Genomic DNA, 17,124 nt, shown 5'->3' on the forward strand with positions numbered 1-17,124 from the left:
TCAAAATACCTTACGCCAAAATTTCATTCAGTTTCTGTGAATGGTATGATAGTTAGGGGCCCATACGCCGGGATAGTTTTTTTTATAATCACCCTGTATATAAATTGAAGCAATAATTCGCAGGACTTGCTGACGGCAAAGACAGAAATACGTAAAAACAAACATATAGAATAGATTTCATTTATTTAGTCTGAAATTATGTATCAGCTACATGAATTGGGCAAAATATTTCAAAAAGACCGGCGATTGAAGAACACTCCTTATAACATTTCCCATCATTTCTATATAAGTAAATAACACGGGTCTACGAAAAGAACACTTTTTCAGAGATTTTCAATTTTTATATATAAAGCTGATATTTTTATATTATTTTCGGTGCTGATTCCAAAAATTCAACACATTTTTTTATCTATCAGGTAAGGTTTTTCCACAAAACGATTTCATATTCTGGAGGAAATAACTCAAATATTTTGGAATTTTTATTTTTATTGTATCACCTCGCAAATACATTCTTCACATTTGTATCCCAGCTGAAATCACCCTAAAATAAACGAAATATCTTTGGCAATGATTTGCTATATTTGTTCAATAGTCAATGTTTGCACAGTGTCAATGTGATTTGTGAGTGCTGCCTATGTATTACCATTGAAATTTAATTTTCCTTTTTTTCTCGAAAAAGTAGAACCGATCTGACAAAACCAATGCCAGATTCGGAATCAGCGTTCCAATATCACTCTAAAATCACTAAATTATTTTTGACAATGATTTACTATATTTATTCATGACGTACAGTTTCAATATGATTTGCGTATGCTGCTTATACATTACCATTGAAATTTAATTTTCACTTCATCTCATAAAGTAGAGTCAATATGACAAAATCAGTGCCAGATTCGAAATCGGACCACACCGGAATTTAAGATTTTGGTTGGTTCCTTTCCCCTTAGGGGGTAAACTGCCAACTTAAGGGCTGCCCGTACGGGCCTATGAAGAAAAATAGACGAGACTGTGCGCGTTTGTGTCTAATGCAGTGCGTGTACGAGTAAGTAGATAGAAAAATGTTGACAAATTTGGGATTTTCAGGTGAAAACTCAACATGCCAGACGTGTCGTCAGCACCTGTAATTTAAAAAGAGAAGCATACAAAAATTCAAAAATTACAAGACCAATGACAAACACTCGGGTAATCCGCGGATAGGCCTTCTTCCGTGACCATTTCTGGCAAGTTGGTACATGCCTTGCATCGAAACCAATTTAGTCCCTACATCATCCGCATTTGATAAAGAGTGACATACTAAAATATCGCAGAGTTTCAATGTGATTTGTACGATGCCTATGCATTACTACTAAAATGTAATTTTCACTTCACCTCAAAAACCAGACGTGATGGAATTTTTGAATTATTTTTCCAGTAATTATCATCCAAAAAACTATAACAAACCCTAATTATTTGTAAGAAATATTTTTCATCGCAGACCTTCATTATATCATTTAATCAAGAAATTCCGAAAAATATCTTAAAAATTGGCTGGAAAAAAAAATACGATACAATAAACAATAATTTGCGGGAATTATCGCTTCGAGAAAGGATTAGGAAAATTAGTCTCGATATTGTTATAATATATATGTGTGTGTGTGTGTGTGTGTGTGTATTTCTCGGAATGTTTTAAGATTATGTATCGACTGACGTGAGACAATTAGAGCTGGAGGAAAGAGGTAGGAGAATGTGTTCGGTCTAATTTTGTAAATGACCTCTCGGTTTCTCTCGCTAATGACCAGAAGTCTGTAGGATAGGAAAGAAAGAAAGGAACGTCGATCGGCCGGATTCCATTAATAAGAAATTTCCGAGAGAATATTCAACACCACGATATCCAATACTTTATATTCTGCTGCTATTCGGGACGTGGACTGAACCTGGCTTCCCAAACTTAATCAGCAATTCAGAGTGTCTTGCGTTATGTATAAATGCGCCGTATAATGGCCGACAGAGAGGAAAGAGAGGACCCATCGTATAAGTTCGGTGCTCTCTTTACACCCTACTTACTAAGTCACTTGTAAATAAATGTATGTATGTGGTTCTCTGGCAGAGGAAATAATTACTACGTACTAAAAGTTGATATTGGCATAAGAATTTTCCATTTCTTTTAAGATTCCTTAAGCCCAGTGTTTCTCAACCTTTCGGTACTCAAGGACCAGTAAAATTTTTAATTTACAACATGAATAGTATAAATACTGTCCTGTATTTTTTACGGGGTATTCTTGTATTTTCACATATTTTTGGCTGTTCCAACTTTCTTTATTCCTTTCAGACCCCGAGCATTTCATTTTTGGAATTTTCGAAATGTTTATGCATTTTAGATACTCAAAAAAATGCATTAAAACATAGATGTCAGCAAATTTTTCTTTTTTCTTGAAATATTCATTTTTTTTTTGTGAAGAAATAGTTTACTTTATTGAAATATTTTCAGCTATGATTATGCAGTGTATAATCATCTTCGCATACAATTTTTTCCAGAATTTTATTGCTGAATGTTACGTAATAAATCACACTTTTCCAGGAGGCACTTTCTCCTGAAAGCCGTCTTAAAAACCTCCTAAAAATTCACATTTAAATACTGCCTTTTGATGAAAGCCCCCCAAAGTTTATATTCACCATATTTCGAACTCAAAACTTACACAAGCCTTCAAGTTCACAGTGAAGAAGAAAAAATTCTACAGTGAGGAAGAAAAACAATCTACGCATTAGTGACATCGGGGTCTGAAATGATCATCGAACACATTAAATCGCAATAAAAAAAATCGTGAAAATTTTTTTTAAGATAGATATTTCCTTAAAATTTTGAAACACAGTTGCAAAACATGTAGGGGGCTAAGCAAGCTTGTGAGCCCGCAAAACAATAACCGATACATATCTGTCGGCATAAATAATAACGAAAGAAAAAAATTCCATATATATATGTATAGCACCAAGAAATAAGTGGCAACAGGAATGGAGTTGACAGACAAAAAAAAAAAAAAATTGGCATTTAGCGGCGTATGCAAGAAGACCACATTACAATGTCAAATAGATATTTTAAATTTTCTTGAGTCAACAACCAAGATTTTAAATTGATAAAGAAAGATGTACATGAAGATTGTTCACTTATTAACTGAAGGAAGTAAATTGAATATTTTGGGAGCTAAAAATGAAGGAAAAATTTTTGGAAACCCGTTTTATTTGGCTTTGGCACCTGTATAGTACGACTTCTAAATTATATTCCAGATTTATGTTAATACAGATTACTTGAGTGATCCGCGGCATAATTACGGATCACGGGAGTGACACGCGGCACAGTTCCAGAGCACTTAAGTGGGCCGCGACACATTTCTAAAGCACTTGATCGGCCCGGACACATTTCCAGATCACTCAAAAGGATCCGCGGAACGTTTAGAAATCACTAAAGTGGCTTATCAATAGGGAGAATATCAGTTCAGGTGCCCACAAACTAACGAAACGTTTTTCTCGTTTTTGGCACGCCCGCTAAAGGTGCCATTAAGAATATTTAATATTTTTATGAAGGGTAGTCGGTGACGTAAGCATCATCCAACCCCCCCCCCCCAGTTGACATAAAAAATCAGCAAATCCGAACTCCCCTCCCTTCCCGAATCCCCCCCCCCCCATCGCTGCTGACGTAATATTTGAATGGCCCCTAATGTGCGTTATAGCATTATGCTACTTAATTTTAAACTTAGCGAAAAATCACGCATTGTGCTGAATTTATTAAGAGAGATAAGCTCAAGTAATGAGTGAGGATCCAAACATTTTATAGCAAAAATTAAAAAACAAAACCAACAAAAATCACCAAACGAAAAAGATTCCAGGACCAACTCTGGAGATGATACAGGCTTTATTATACAAAATAACCACGATCTTAGTTATTGAAGCTATAACTCAAAACAAGCCAAACGCCATAAACACGAAATGAGCAGCAATTATTTGCAATTGCCAAATAATAATAATAAATAAAACTAGATTTTTTTTTCCCCCCCGTCGCATACGAACCAATAATTTGCATACTAAAACCTTCCTTCAAGCACCCGTCCGTCGTGATTTTGTGATTTTTTTCCAGCAATTTCTACGAAAGGAATTTCCCATCCTAGTATTCGTGATACGCTTTGAATAGGTAACTAAAAGAAAAAAAATACACACAACTGTATACATATGTATATATATATAAGCATACATATTTTCTAATCAAAGTAACATTGCCCGAGAAATTAAAGTCCGATCCGTGCATTCTTGATCACGTGTCGAAACCAGATTTCAAGGGAGAAAGAGAGAGGGTTTTTTGAGCCCTATATCGATTCTAGTGTAATAATAACAACAATAATAACAACTGACCTTGGGTCCGAGCCCGGTTATTTTTTTTCTTTTTGTTTTTACCTCGGCATACCAGGGCGGACCTCGATCTCTATCTCTCTCTTATACGAGACACAATTTGAAGAGAGGCGATGGGTGGCTGTTGTGGGATCGAACCCAAGACGTAATGGAACTCAAGAGAGAGAGAGAGAGACCCCCTTTCTAATATTATATCCTCAAAGATATGCATGCACCCATTAAAACTAACGACTGGAGGATCTGACAGCCAAAGAAAAATGGCCAATTCTATATAGTAGTCAGATTAATGAGCATGAGGCGGAGAAAACGAAACCAGAACCAAATCGTCTTTTTCCACTATTTGTTTTCCAAGTATAATCTTGCATTTGCGGAAAAATTGAATGTGCATTAAAAGTTTTTTTTAATGCTTAATATTGGTTATTTTTTAGAAAGGCCTATTTAGAAGATTTGCGCTTTCGGAAAATGCTTCAACAAATTTAACAGTTATGTGGTCTGGTAGTTACGAAAGTGTGCCCAGGAAATGAACTGGGTTCAACTGAAATGTTGTTTTCTTCTCAGTGTTAATCATCAATAAATTTAGTAAATTTTAATTAAATAATTTGATTAAATATTAGCGTGATCGTGAGCATTTTGCTCAATATTCTGGAGGATGACTATTGCTCTTTTTGATTTAAATGTTGTGTTTACGTAGTCCATATTTCACGAAACGTACATCGATTTACCATTGTGTGTGACGAGTCTTTTCAGTGTTCTTCAACCTTTTAATATTTGTGGATCGGTAAAATTGAGTAGACAATCTCGCAGACCGGCATAAATGGGAGAAATATTTTGCTCACCAGGGGAAAACATCCGAGAAACAGAGATGAACTGTAAGCCGTGCTGCCACCTGTTAAATAAAAACCAAACTATCTGTTATAATTCAGGAAGTAAAATCGGTAGATGGCTTAAAACCGATATTCAACACAACATCAAAATGAAGAATTTTTGTGTGTGATGTCATATATTCTTATACATGTATTAATGTTCATGTTGCACACCGATGTGAATTTGATACTCCATATTACCAGTTGATATGGTTTTTTTTTATGTTTTGCCGTCGGACCATATTTTATTATATATTATGGTTCATAATTATTAAATAAAAAATTATTTTATACTTTCCGATGCGCGGAATATGAATGTAGCTGTAACTAACGGGCAATAAGATATTTTAGGATGTATAATTTTTACTTGTTATAGATGGTTTCAGTGTAAATAATATGCTCCATTATTAAACAAGAAAGAAAAATAGTTGAACCCCTGCAGCTACCAATCAAATAGAAACAAAATTTAGGTAAAGTTGGTGGTTAGTTTAAAACCGGTTTTTAAAGCACCAAAATGAACAATGCATGGTATAATACCATTTTTTCATTTTAATGCTGCACAAGAGAGAATGTCTTCAGTATATATAACATTTTACAATAATATATACGTTGAGCTGGGTTGATACGGCGTTGAGCTGGGTTCCTGCCGCCACCTATCAAATGGAAATATAGCTATTTGTTTAAGGCCGGGATTACACTATAAAAGTTTAATAAAAAAAAGTACTTTTATACAAAACTTGAAAAATGCCACCAATAAGATTATTGGTTACATTCTAGAAAATGCAATACTCTAGGTTTATACCAATAAGAGTAACATTTTTCAAGTTTTATAGGAGGACTGTTGGTTTCAAAGTGGTGTGCAGTATGAAAATGCATATGTGGTTATGATACAAAAACAAATGTTTATTTTCATGCTGCACACCGATGTAATTAATTTTTGGTTGACAATTTTATATTAGCGGCTTCAGTCTTGTTTCTGACATATAAAGCGTTGCATTTCTATTTTTGATTCCTCATGGTGTTTATAATTGACACTGTTGCACAATTTTTTTCCCACGTGAATATAAATTTTAAAAGCCCATCCCCCCCACTCCACACCAATGCAGCTCCTGCGGTCATGTAGTGGCTTTAAGAATTTGGTGAAAATCTTCGCGGACCGGCAGGACGTTCCTATGGACCTGTGATTGAGGAATGCTGATGTTACATAACACCGGTTATGGGAACAAGATTTATGACAGGCAGAATTAATGGGGAAAGATTGAAGTTAATGCATTTAGTTTTAATAATATTGATTAGGAGGTCATAGTTATCAAAGATAATCATTAACAGTATTTTGCAGGGACTTGTAGTCGCTTGCGTAGTAAAGGAGGGTGGTATCGGCAGCAAAAGTTGTTATTTCTCCTGCAGTGTAAAGATTGCAAAGATCATTGATGAAAATAGTAAAAGAAAGAGAGATCGCGCACAGAACGCGGGGGAATGTCTTTTAATGCATTCATTGACTTACATAAAAATGGGCCACATTTTACAGATTATGTTCTATTGTTAAGATAGGAATCGATTAAAACGTGGGTATTACCTCTCACACCAGAAGTTTCAAGTTTCTGGAGAAGAATTTTATGATTAACGCTATCAAAAGCTTTTTGTCCATCAAGAAACATGACAAGAGTTTTCCGGATACACCCAGATTGTCAATGACGTTAAAAAAGAAATTAAAGAAGAGCAGAATCAGTGTCTTTATTTGGGAGAAAGCCAAACTGATCACATTTGGCTTGAGCCGAAGGAAAAACTATTTTCAAGAACATTTTCAAAGCTTATAGAGATAGAAAGTATAAAACAGAAATCGGTTTAAAATTATTAAAATCATTAATATCTAAGATGGCAAGACTTAAACAGATTTAAACGAACTGGGATAGATTCCGTCAACAATGCTCACTTCAGATTTAATTAAATGATGCCGCTCAAGGAGGTGCTTCTTGTGAAAATGAGCAATCGCCAGCCGATAGAGCCTTTTCTGTGCACGATTTGAAAGAAAGAAAGTTGTTACAAAAAACGAATATTGAAAACTTCTCAAAAGGAATTTTCAGGAAAAAATTGAAAAACAAAAATTTCCGGACATAGCATTGTTGATTTTGTGTTGAGAAATCCGAGCGACTCTGATTCCCGGAAATAAGTAACCAGAGAAGTAGGAACACGACCTACTCCTCGGGAAACACGAGCACGAACAACACAGGAAGTTAACAATAATTTTTCGTAAATCTTATCGGCATAACCAATCAATAATGGATCAAATGATTTCATATACCGTTAATAATGGAAAATCACTTCGGTGAGTTTATAGAGAAAATTAATGAAAGTGCCTTAAAAATAAGAGGCCTATAGGCATCCCGAACTATTATCAGATAATCAATTTTCAACGCAGCAGCAGCAACAACAACAACAATCTAATATTATTTATCATTTTATACTATGTTATTTTCTTTCTAGTCTTTATAATATTGAGGGTTATCGTGTATAACGTTAAAAAAGGGAGGGGCTAATATTATGTCATAACCGTAAAACTTCTACAACATGCATGTCAACAAAATAAAAAATAAAATAACCTAAATAATAATTGATTATTGAGGAAGTGAACAATCACGAGACAAATACATAATCATATTTATCATGAAATAATAGAAAAAAGTTCTTATTTTATAAATATAATCACGCCCTTGTTTTTTCTATGTCAAAATTTGGAAATTGATTTTTTTGGAAAAAAAATTCGATTGTTATATTAGCCGAAGTCAGCGAAGTAATTATCGTGATTGTTGCATTAAAATAGATACATAGATGATAATAACACAGTCGAACCCCGTTATAACGAACTTCAAGAGACAGGAAAAAACACTTCGTTACAACGGAATTTCGTTACAAAGGAATTACAAATTTTTGCATTGTTCCTATGTAAACGTATCTGGGGGATTAGAAAATTGTTCGTTAAAACGATATCTTTGCTGTAACGGTATTCGTTAGAATGGGATTTAACTGTAGGTATTTTAATTGTTTTGTGGAGAATTCGGGTTTTTGTACGCGTTTGTTTCATGAATTTTATGTTTGGCTTATAACAGGATTTAAATAAACTATTTGCTACGAAAAAATAGACTGTTGGAAAAAGCTATTGTCAGAAAATTATTGTTGAAATTTTTTTTTTAAATATTCTTTGGACACTAATATTGTTGTGAAAACATTGATTTTGTATCCATTATTGTAGTACTATTCTTTTTCAAATAAGAAGCATTGTTGAAAAAAAATATTCGTATATTTTCTGTGTCGGAAAGAAAAATATTTCGAAATTTTGATTGTTTAAAAAATGCATTTTGTTGTTCAAAGTTTTTTTTAAACCGTTGTTTGTTAGGTTTTTTATGCATTATTGATAAAGGCATTGTTAAAAAAGTATTCGCATATTTTCTGTCGGGGAAAAAATTACTTTGAGACTCATTGTTTTTTAAAAAACGCATTTTGGTGTCAAATTTTTATTAAATGGCAGTTTTTTTTGTTAGTATAAAAAAACCATTATGCATTGTTAAAAATATTGTTGGAAAATGTATTTTTTCTTCTTAATTTTTCAACATTGTTTGGTGAATCATCAAGTAGAAAAGAAAGCAGTTGTTGAAAACAAGTAGAAAAAACAATTGTTGAAAAAAGTAGGAAAAAAACAATTGGTGAAAAAAGTAGGAAAAAAACAATTGTTGAAAAAAAGTAGGATAAAGCCATTGTTGGGAAAGAAAATTATTTAAAAATTGAGCCCCAAAAAAATTGCTAATAAATTGACTGCAGGAAAATAGTTATAGTCAGAAATTTATTATTGAAAAAACATTTTTTTCAAAATGCATGCTTGAAAATCATTGTTGGAAAAAAATAATTCAACATCAATAGTGTTGCGATTTTTTTTTCTCGGAAAAAATTCATATTATTAAAAAAAAATCTTTTCGAACTGATACTGTTGTAAAAACATTGATTTCATTTTCATACTCATCATTCTTGTATCGTATCTAGAATAAAAAAGCATTGTTATAGAAGAAAATATTCTTTAAATATTTTGTCAGAAAAAAAATTGTTCAAATTTCATTGTTGTAAAAATACATTTTGTTGGATAATCGAAAAAAGGAAACGTCATGCATTGTTAAAAGCGTTGTTGGAATATATTTTTTTATTCAACGTGTGTTTGGAGAATCATTGTTGACAAAACATTTTCTTTAAAATCACATGATTGGAAAAAATCCTTTGTTAACAAAAAGAACATTCATTTTATACAATTTTGATATAAAAAGTTTTTTTCTGTAATCCATTGTTGCGTAGAAGGTATTGTTAAATCCACACACTCGATAACAATATTTTTTTTGAAAGATAATACTTGAAAAACTCCAGACCATAAAGTAAAGTCAGGTGACGACCTATGACCGCTTGACCCATGACCAGTGCAATAATGGGGTAAAAAAATTAATACATGTAATATATTTGAGAGGATATTCATGGTGGTCACGTGACAGACGAACCCGTCCGCCTCTACGGACAGATATTGCTGCTTTTTGTTTCTTCTCCAACAATGATAAAGCCGTATTTAGATCTTAAAATTTATAGCCGTCACCCTTTTTTGTAGGGCTATAAATGAAAATGTAGGGCTATCATGAAAATGCCACAAAATGACCGGTTTCTTATATTTTATAGCCTTTTTTGGGGCGATGCCTTTCCACAATTTCTTTATTTTTCGTCCTACGCGTGAAGAAAAGCATGCGATATTTAATCCCCCCCCCCTTTTACATCTTGTGTGTTAGACACGCATGATGACCATAAGACCCGTTTTACGGGACATTCACGTGTTTCAAGTATTTTTGGCAGTTCCGACTTTTTTCCCCCTTCAAAAATTCACATAAAAGGACATCGTTTGTAAAAATTAGTTATTTTCATAAGAAGTCGATCCGGCAGAAAATCAGTAAAATCTAGAAAATCAGAAAAAGGCAGAAAATTTAAAAAAAATCATAAAATGAGAAAGAAATGTAAAGAATCGAGAAGAAATTTAGAAAAATGAAGGAGAAGGAAGCAGCGATATTTAGAAAATGCACAAGTACTGCGGCAGAAATTCAGAATAGGTCAAAAAAGACAGAAATTCAGAATAGGTCAAAAAAGACAGAAATTCAGAATAGAGCAAAAAAAGACAGAAATTCAGAATAGGGCAAAAAAGACAGAAATTCAGAATAGGGCAAAAAAGACAGAAATTCAGAATAGGGCAAAAAGGGATAGAAATTCAGGGAAAATCTGTAGAATTTGGCAAAAATATAGGAAAATTAAAGGATAGGACGGGGTGTGGGCACAGAGTTAGAATAATATATTATATCTTTAGTCTTCTATGGGTGTGGGGGAGAATTCAGTATCCGGGAATTCGGTATCTAAGGGAGGAAAATTCAGAAAACGGAGATATAACGGCAAGAACGGAGGTAGAAAAAATTTTGCCCATCAAAATTATTGGGAAAAAAATTTAAGAAAATGCAAGGATCGCGGCGGAAACTCAAAAAAAAAATTGTATTAGATATATATTTAGATTTAAAAAAAATTAAGGAAAAATGTCTCTGGAATGGGGAAGCAAAAAATCCGGAAAAGAAGGGGGAGAAAGAGAAAATGGCAAGAAAAGGAGCAGAAATTCGGAGAAAAGCAGAAGATAAGAAAGAAATGCAAGGAATCGGATGCTCAGGAATTTAGAAAACGCAAAGGAAATTCTCAGAATAGGAGGAAAAAAGGACAGAAAATTTAAAAAAATGTGAAGAATTTTGTAAAGATTTGGAAAAATTAAAGGATATAGGACTGGGGAGGTCTAGTTGGAAATCAGGGAAAATGAATGATAAGTGAAGAGAATTCGGAAAATTCCAAAACGGCAAGAAAGAGAGGAGGTAGAAGTTCTGAAAAATTACAAGGATTATAGCAAATATTTAGGAAAATGAAAGGAATGCAGCAGAAATTGAGAAAAATGTATCTGGAGGGGAAGCAGAACATTTAGAAAAGAAAGGAGACAGAAATTCTGAAAAATATAAGTGAGGCAGAAATTTATGAAAATGCAAGTAATGCAGCCAAAATTCAGAAAAATGTGTCTAGGATGGCTGAAATTTAAAAAAAAACTGCAGAAAATGTGGAGTAGAAATTAATGTAAAAAAAAAGAAGAAAGGAATACGGAGCAGCAATCCAAAAAGGTAAAAATTAAGGAAAATGTATCGGCAAAAATTCAGAAAAATTTCAAGGAATGCGGCAGAAATTCAGAGAAATGTAAGGAGCAGGGCGAAAATTCAGAAAAATTCAATGTGACTAGTGCAAAAATTCAATAAAAATGGGGTGAGTAGGACAAAAATGCAAGGGAGAGGGCAGAAATTGGAAATAAAGTAAGAAGGGGGGGGGGGGCAAAAATCTAGAAAATGCTGCAAAAAGTAAGGTTGAAAAGATCAGGAAAGGGTGGGAATTCAGGAAAAAAAAAGAGCAAAATAGTGGAGAAATTCAGAAAAATGTAAGTAGGACAAAAATTCAGAAAAGTGCAAGGAATGGGCAGAAACAGAAAAATGCAAGGAATGCGGCAGAAATTCAGGAAAATGCAAAGAATCGGACAGAAATTTAGAAAAATGTAGGGCGTGAAGCAAAAATTCAGAAAAGGGCTTCATTGCAATGACATTTGCGCACGGTTTTGTGTGTGTGTGTGTAGATTTAGCTTCTCACACACAAAGCGTTAGAATCAGTTTACATCTTGAACTGGATCATAATTTGACCGCCGAAGAAGTTTGTTCAACAGTTTGATTATTTTTTTCCTCTTAAAAGAAAATAAGTCGTGAGCAGTCAATTCGAGCAATAAACGAAAAGATAATCTCAAGGTCTTAAAAAGTCATCGCTGCCATTAGTCATTACTAGAAGTTTCTCATCGTGACTTTGTAATGGCTTCTTCTCATCGTCTTTTATTATCCGTAACCCTTTTGCCCCCTTTCAGGAATATTTCTGCTAGAACGAAGAAGTTGAAGAAAAAGGGACGTGATTCCAACAGTGGTCGTGATAACAATTGTTTCAGTGACAATGATCTTTTTCTGTCTCATCATCAACAATGCATACCAGAGCGGTTTACAGGTTAAAGCCGCTGCTTCACTCGCGCAGGCTGAACGATGTACGCGAGATTGTTCACGTTTGGTGGCTATGGCCAACAGTTATCGAAAAACCAATAATTTCTACGACTATCCCCGATAAAAAGAACAGTTATTTCTCTGACAATGCTATTTCCACACAACTCCGGTCTATCACCATATCGAGGCGTTTCCACTACCGTTTTTATCCTGTCGAAGCAGGCATGGATCCAGGAGGGGTGAGAAATGTGAGGGCAGGGCAGGAAAAATCTTCAAAAATTTACTGGTCGCATATTTCCCAAGTGCAAAGAATTAGAGTATGAAAATATATATCATGCATGTGCTAATAATAGTATAAACAGCTATAAAATATTTTAAAATCAATTTAAATATCGGAACTTCGGAAGAGTAAAGGTGCTAAGGCCGGAATTACACTCTAAAAGTTTTAAAAAGTTATTTCATAAAACTTGGAAAATTATTCAACCAATAAGCCAATCGGTTACATTCGAGCGTATATATATATTCGAGCGGCTTATTGGTTGTTTTTCCAAGTTTTGTAAAATGTGTTTTGTAAAACGTTTATAGTGTAATATTTTCCAGCCCTAAAGTAATTACATTTTTAGACCATTATTATTGTTCTTAATTTTTTTCCCCATGTTTTTGTTGTAATTTAATTGATTTATTAACTATATACATAAAATTGATTTTCTGTGCGTCTGTATGCATGTTCTCTATACAAATCCACAATTTTATATCTATCTTAGCTAAATTTTGCAGATGTACACCAAACGACACCCGACTTCAACGATGGGGTACTTTTAAAAGCTCTTCAGAGCTTGGCAAAACTCTGTCGAGCAACAATGGTTTCTGAGCCTCAAAAATGACTTTTAGAATGTTTACTTTGTTACCGTGGTTCCCTAACAATGTGTTTCAGACATGTGTATGCCTTAACAATGGTTTGTCACTTCTTTAATGCTGCCAGTATTATGTAGTGTCACTTTTCAATACTCCCAGTAATTGAATAAAACCCAGGCAGCGCCGGGTATTACAACTAGCATACTTATATTTTAAGAATTGGCATAAAACATATTGTAATGTATTGTATATTGTATCGGGGGAAAAAAATTAAAAGATTTAAATCATTTTTTCCAATGAGGAGTGGAAAAAAAAACTGTCAACGAGATGGATACGAATCTTGGTCTTCAGGTTCACAGCCTAATAGTCTACCACCTACACCAGGGGTTCTCAAACTGTGCACCACGGTGCTCTGGTGGGTCGAAGAGTTTCTTTGTTAAACAGCTCTGAGGAGCCGCGGATAAATGTTGATTAGGGTAAGGGGCACTGCCGGTGGAAAAAGTTTGAAAACCCCTGACCCACAACAATTCAGGCGACGGACAAGTGTCTAAAACTGCTTACAACCAAAAGCATATTCTTCTAGTGAAGCCCACTGAAGTGTAAAAATGTAACCTTTTTCGAAACATCTTACTATCTTCGCCTTTCGTTACCATTAACCACGGAGAATCACGGAATTTTAAATTTTCCCCTTACGCGAATTAAAGTAAACAGTGTCTGTATGGCATACAGCTTATTAATCCGTCAGAATACATTGCAGTAATTACATAACGAAGCTCTGTAACCAAAGCATAACAAATACAAATGCAAAGCCACTACAGAGGCATTTTGTGGTTCGTTCTGTAATTACTGCAATGTATTCTGACGGATTAACACGCTGTATGCCATACAAGCACTGTTTACTTTAATTCGCGTATTTATATAAAATGTAATTATAATAATTTAATATAATTTATGTACAATGTATATATACATGATAAAATATTATACGATGCCCATAAAATGTATTTATGGTTGGCTTATTCCAAGTATGGATAGCTTCTCGATTTAACCCAACATGTTTATCGTATTTCTTTTTTAAACGTGTCAATTGTGTTACAATTTACTTTGAGGTAAGATATATATTCCATTTATTAACAACCCTATTAGAGAAAAATTCCCTGCGACACCATAACATACAATTGTCCCTTACCAAACGATACTGGCGTCCCATTATAAGAGCAGTTAATTGACGGCGAATCAATAAATCACGGTCCATCCTATAAATACCGTTGAAAATTTTGAACACTTCGATCATGTCTCCCCGACACTTGCGTTATCCAATGCAAACTATTCAAAAAATGAAGTCTCATAACTCGAGCCGCGTGTGCCAATGAGGGCACACGTAGCTCTTTTCTGCACCCTATAACCAACTCTATCACCCTCCGTAGGTATGGTCTCCAAAACCTTACAGCATACTCCAGTCCAGGACGAAAAGCCTCGGAAAAGCGGAAGAATGACTTTAGGAGAACGCGAAGAGACCTTTTTGAAAATGAAATCGAGCATTCTATTCGCTTTTTTTACTACCGCTGAACAAATGTTCAGAAAACCTAAGCCGCACGTCAATAAGAATTCCCAAAGCGGTGATCCTAGTTGCATCCGGTATAGTGACACCATCCAATTCGTAAGAGAAACGTGGGTTGTTCGAACCAAAATGAGCTACCATGCACTTGTCAACGCTAATCATCATGATCCAGTCATTTGCCCATGTTCCAATCCTGTTCAAGTTGGTCAGGAGCAACTCCCTATCATTTTGATTCCCAACTACCCCATTAGCTTCACGTCATCTGCGAATTTTCTAACAATCCCATCCATACCCCGATAAAAAGTGAAAAGAGTATGGGGCCAAGGACACTTTTTCGAGGAACTCCACTAGTGAGGCCTGTCCAATCAGAGAATTCCCCGTTCACCATAACCCGTTGTGATCTGTCTCTCAACCACGATTCTATCCAATTCAGCAAGTTGTTCCCAATCCCAATCTCGTGTAAACGCTTCAAGAATTTACCATGACTACTACGTCCTGCAAAGGTAAATGTTCGCGTGGCAGCGAAAAACTGTGTCGCAAAATATATGGAATGGCTGTGTGTTGGCCAGAGTGCATATACAAGTGCAAAGATCATTTACCAGTATAGTAAAAAGACCTCCGGGATGGTTGGCGCCCGTGGGAGCGCGGTCTGGTCTGATGAGGTGAGTGAGCGAGCTTGACCTATTCGGGGCTGTAGGCTGGGCCCGACGTAGAACAGATGCTGCGGAATTGGCGCTGTGGGGGTTGATTGACTGGGGGCTCCCGGGGCTTGAAGTGGTGATGATCTTTAGAGGCTGCCCCCCCCCCCCAATCGGGGCCCCATGGTAAGTGTTGGAGGTTATTTCTCCGCTTCAGACTACCCCTTTTACCTCGGGCGTAAAAGGCAGTAAATCGCTAAGTGATAGACCTGGGCTGCTGTCGTTCCTTTGTTGTATTTAGTCCGATGGTGACATTGATGTGACTCAACAGTGTGTAGATTCTCACCAAAACTTATTTAGGTAATGATTTCTACAGTTCAACCATGTCCATGGCGACACCAAAACCCACCAAAAATTATAAACTATATATATATTCCCCCTAAAAATTAATTTAAGGTACTTTAAGAATTTTCCCATTTACAAAATGGCCTAGTCTCGACCTCCATCTCATAAGATAGGGGAAAGGAAAGAGAGACATGTACTCATGACACTCATCACGAACCTCTCATTTATTACAGCCCCAGCATGTTATATCTTTTTCTTATAATAAGTGGTATATGGATGGTATTTAGGCCGTTTTTCCACCCACATTCTATTATGTTTCAAAAATCTCTTGTTGTCTCGTTTTTGTTTTTTTGCTCCGTTTCACGATTCTTTTTACGAGAAACGACGACATCAAAAAATTGAGAGGAGAAAAATATCCGATGTTTTTATCACGAACAACAACAACAACAATAAAAACAACAACAATCTTAGGTCCGTTAATCACAAGAGCAAACACTTTTATCCCGTAATAATCCATTTTCTTGTTCATCTCGTTCGGCCCAACAATGACAGATGACTTGCTTTGTGTAGGCAGGCCTGCCTGGCCTAAACGTGGTCAGTCGGTGAAAAATTCTACGTTTGTTGGAAAGATTCCAACTTGTGATCCGAGTCTCTCTGCTGAGAGGGAGGAGTGTTGTTCTTGTTTTATGTAAATTTGGGTTACATGTGGTTGATTATATCTTGATTCTTAAGAAAATCACAATGGATTCTGATCCTGAAGTTTTTAATTTGAGTTCTTTCAATCATAACGTGGTCGTATGTAAGTGCTCATTAATGAGTAAGAAATTTAATGGGATTTGTGTGTCGTTGTTTTTTGTAGTTGAACAGATGGAATTTCAGAATTTCCGAGTTCCCGGATGTAAATGATGTCTTTGGAGACACGCCCCCGTGTTTTTAAATAGGAACGTCTAATCATGACCTGTGCGGAAACTTCATCGCTAACAATTCACCTCCGTCAAAATTCCCTTCCTCCTTCTTACCACATCATGGCCTGTTGCGCTGTCTCAACGAAGAAATATATGCAGGTGGTAGAAGACGACGGATCATACTGGAGAAACCGGAAAATTCACAGACAATTCATTGCCGGTAAAGTTTCCCCCTTCTCCTAACGGAAAAAATTGTTTCAGAATCAATGCAAGAAACCGCTTCATAACCAATGCAAGAAACGCTGAAAGAAATATTATTTCAGAATCAATGTAAGAAATTGTTTCAGAATCAATGTAAGAAATTGTTTCAGAATCAATGTAAGAAATTGTTTCAGAATCAATGTAAGAAATTGTTTCAGAATCAATGTAAGAGATTGTTTCAGGACCAATGTG

The sequence above is a fragment of the Pholcus phalangioides genome, unplaced genomic scaffold (genome assembly GCF_987345545.1).
Source record: "Pholcus phalangioides strain wild (caught in Gottingen) unplaced genomic scaffold, Ppha-v1.0 ptg000022l_1, whole genome shotgun sequence".
In the NCBI taxonomy this organism is placed as follows: domain Eukaryota; kingdom Metazoa; phylum Arthropoda; class Arachnida; order Araneae; family Pholcidae; genus Pholcus; species Pholcus phalangioides.